Genomic DNA, 4,120 nt, shown 5'->3' with positions numbered 1-4,120 from the left:
GGACCTGTATGTGCCCTGGAGTTTGGAGACTGCCCAGCCCTCAGCTGCCAAGGTGATCAGTCCAGTCACCCCAAAGGCCCCCTCCCATGCCTGTCTCCCAAAGGCAGTGGGAGCCCACATATCTGAGGAGAGAGACAACAGCATCCCCTGTGACCTGGACTAGGATTCTGGCCTGGGTGTCCGTGCAGGGGCTGGATCATGGTGGTGAGCTCATGGCTCTGTCTTTATGATTATCTGTTTTCACCAAATCTAAGATTCCACTGATTGCAAGCCACACCATTATTTCATTTACCGCCAAGAAAGAAAAAGCGATGCCAAATTATTTTAAAATATGAAAAAGTACATTTTTAAAAGATTTTATTTGAGAGAGAGAGCAAGAGGGCACAAGCAGTGGGAAGAGGCAGAGGGAGAGGGAGAAGTAGACTCCCCACTGAGCAGGAAGCCCAACTCGGGGCTCAATACCAGGACCCCGGGATCATAACCTGAGCCGAAGGCAGACGCTTAACCAACTGAGCCGCCCAGGCGCCCTGAAAAAGTACATTTTAGAATCAATGAAATATGATCTACGCGGTGTACGTACCTTCACACACACATTCCACTTCACAACAGTTCATTCAATAGTTTGTTCTTTGACAGTGAGGTCAGGTCTCACTCTTTATTTTTGTCCTCTGCGATCCATCAGGCTTGGTTGAATGAATACATGCCTAGCAGCATATCATTATCCCCAATTTATTGATCAGTTATCAGTAAATGCCCCAGGCTCTGCACCAAGCATGTGACATTTAATCTTCACAACAGTACTATGAAATAGGCACCAGGTTTTTCCCACTTTACAGAGGAGGTCACTGAGTATCTGAGAAGGTCACATAACTCCTAAGAATCCCGCCTGCAACAGAAACCCCAGGTCTGAGACTCAGACCTGACTCCATTCACAATTCCAGCTCCTCGAAGATGCTAAAAAATGTTCACCGAGGGGCGACTGGGTGACTCGGTTAGTTAAGTGTCCGACTCTTGATTTCGGCTCAGGTCATGATCTCAGGGTCATGAGATCGAGCACCGTGTTGGGGACTCTCTCTCAAAAAAAAAAACCAAAAAAGTTCACTGAACTGAACTGTAGAGCGCTCCTACCTTAGTCTGTTCCTCAAGGCTTGACAATAAATAAACCAATTTGATTTCTCTTTGGTGCTTATGCTGCAAAAGGATGGGTAACATTTTTAAAAGCAAAGTTTTCTCACTTCTGTTGCGGTTTCAGCTTTCTTAGACTTTTTGAAGAGAAACAGGCAGGTGGATTTTCAGAGCTTTGGTAACATCTGGAGGGTTTGCTGGAATCAAACCTTTAGGATTAATGTGAGGATGTAAACTCCAGGGTGCAAGGCACTGACAGAGCTCCCCCCCCCACCCCTCCCTTGGGGTTTGGTTCTTGCAATCCACTGTTTTCCAAACCCAGTTGTCTCATCAGCCCCCATGCCTCTCCACCCCCACCCCCCTGCTGCTACCACCTTGGGCAGCCTTGCCTCCCTGGAGAGCCATCCTAACGAGAGTGTGGGGAAATCCCTGTGCTCCTTGGCTCAGCTGCAACCAGGTGGGGATCCTTCGGAAGGCATTTGTATTAGGAGAAGAAAGCACGGGAGGACAGAGGTTGAAAAAGCCTCGTTGCTTCACCAAGGTGTAGGCACACACTACCTCGGCCGGTTCAGAGTTTACTGGGTCCGCAGCGCCACCACGGCCCCTCCTCCTCCCGGGCATCTCTTCCATGGTTTGGGGCCAGCTTAATCATGCCTTTCCCCGAAGTAGTTCAGTCCATGCCGGTTTTACTCTTTTCAAGCTCTCACTTCTTTTGAACGGTTTTGCTCTTATTTATAGTGTGCGCGCACGTGTGTTTTTGTCATTGTTGTATGTGAGCGTTCTGTGGGGGTCTTCTGGTGGCCATTGGATACAGGGAGATTTGAAGAGGAACCAGCCCATCTTTCTGCCCAGGCGAAGGATCCCGTGGAAGGGAGGGAAGGTGCCATCCGATTAAAGAGACCCTGTGATTCGGCTCTGCCGCTCTGCTGGCAGCCAGCCTGCCTCTTGAATTTGAAGATTAAAAGGCTGTTGTGTTCTACCTTGGAGCACAGTGGTCGACTCCACACAGAAGCCCTGTGTGTTCCCGCCAATTTCAGCAACCCAAACACCACCTATTCGAAGGTCTCACCAAACCTGATTCGTCTACTAAGAGCATGGGCAATACTTTAAGGGCTAGCTTAAGGTCTACTTCTTACTAGCATCGTTAATTATATGTTTCTTAGTGTTTACATTTTGAAAATTATTTAACAGCAATATGATAGAGCAGTTTGTGTAAAGAACATTTCCTATAGACCATCATTCTTCAATTGCACCCCAACTTCTGATTTCATGTTTGTGTGTTGCCTTTGGGTTTCATCCGCATACAAATTTTAGCTTTACTGCGATCAGTCTGTTGTAACTTAAATGTTCCAGGTGGAGTGAACAGCTCAGTGAGAACATTACTGCTCACACCAGCAATGCTTCTCTGTTCCTAAACCTTTCCATTCCCCCAAAGACCCAACTGCTCTTTCCCTCCATTCTTAGTATGTGGTCACGCACCTGTGACAGGGACAGTGTATCCATGTAAGTGAAGCATAGTATTAGGTCTGACACATAGTAGGTGCTCTGTAAATGCTGGGAGGGATCAAATTGCCCATGCAGACCAGTCAGATCACTTTTTGTACGTGACCTTGAACGGTCTGCATAACTACCCATGCTCTTCCGCAGCCTCCTTACTGGAGGAACAAAATAATACAGTGATAATCCTGTCTGGGAAATCCATGGGGGTGGGGGGAAGCAGGAAGGGGAGTGAGCTTGAATTTTTCCAGGACTGAAACCACACTGAGTCTTTAAAAAAAAACAGCCCCTGGATGGGATACTAAGAGCAGGGAAAAGACGGTCTGTGGAACGCTGCTGCCATCTAGTGGTATATGTGCAAATGACAAATTTTGTATTAAGAGACCTGAGGGGTTCAACAGGATAATAAAAATCTCAGAATCTTCAAAAATTGGCATTCAAAGAGTCATCACAGACAGAGTCAACAAATGCTGATCGGATGTTCCTTCTGGGCTCAGCCCCTGCCGTGCACTGGTGTGGGGCTGGTAGTCCAGGGGACAAGAGAAGATAGAGTCTGGTCCACCGCCAAAACAATATCCTACAGAAGAGGAGCAGACTCTGGTGGAGGGCAGGGGACTGGAATCTCACTTCATATACATCTATTTGGCTTGTGTTTTTAAAAACACTTCTTACTTCAGTGGTTATAATGAATTTATTGCATATTACTGACCACGTTTCCCTAGGGCAAGGACTCTTAACCTCAGGTCCACTGACCCTTCCTAGATATATGTCAGGGGACCCATGAACTTGAGTGGGAAAAAATTACAGCTTTATTTTCATGAACCTTGAACTGAAATTTAGCATTTTCTTTGATTATGAATCAAGCAACAAACCGTGAGAGTTATTAGCAGAGCCTGTGACTTCATTACTCATAGAAATTATAAAATATTTTCCTATCACAGTACAATTGTTGCAGATATCTCAAATTATTTATTCATCACTACTTTGAAATTATGGTGATTATTAGATCTGCTGCTGGATCTTAATTAAAAGCATATAATTACTACATCACTCACCTTTTAAAATATTTTGGTATTTGTATTTCAACATAACTGGCTTCTTCAAAATGCCTTGCTTTTTCACTGATGAAAGAAATTGAAGATGACACAAAGAAATGGAAAGACATTCCATGTTCATGGATTGGAAGAACAAACACTGTTCAAATGTTTGTACTATGCAAAGCAACCTACACGTTATTGCAATCCCTATCAAAATACCACCAGCATTTTTCACAGAACTAGAATAATCTTAAAAATTTGTATGGGGCGCCTGGGTGGCTCAGATGGTTAAGCGTCTGCCTTTGGCTCAGGTCATGATCCTAGGGTCCTGGGATCGAGTCCCGCATCGGGCTCCCTGCTAGGCGGGGAGCCTGCTTCTCCCTCTGCCTCTGCCTCTCTCTCTCTCTCTCTCTCTGACTTTCATGAATAAATAAATAAAACATTAAAAAAAAAAAAAAAGA

Source organism: Phoca vitulina, unplaced genomic scaffold (assembly GCF_004348235.1).
Source record: "Phoca vitulina isolate PV1807 unplaced genomic scaffold, GSC_HSeal_1.0 scaffold12, whole genome shotgun sequence".
NCBI lineage: Eukaryota > Metazoa > Chordata > Mammalia > Carnivora > Phocidae > Phoca > Phoca vitulina.
Note: the sequence above shows the minus strand (reverse complement) of the source record.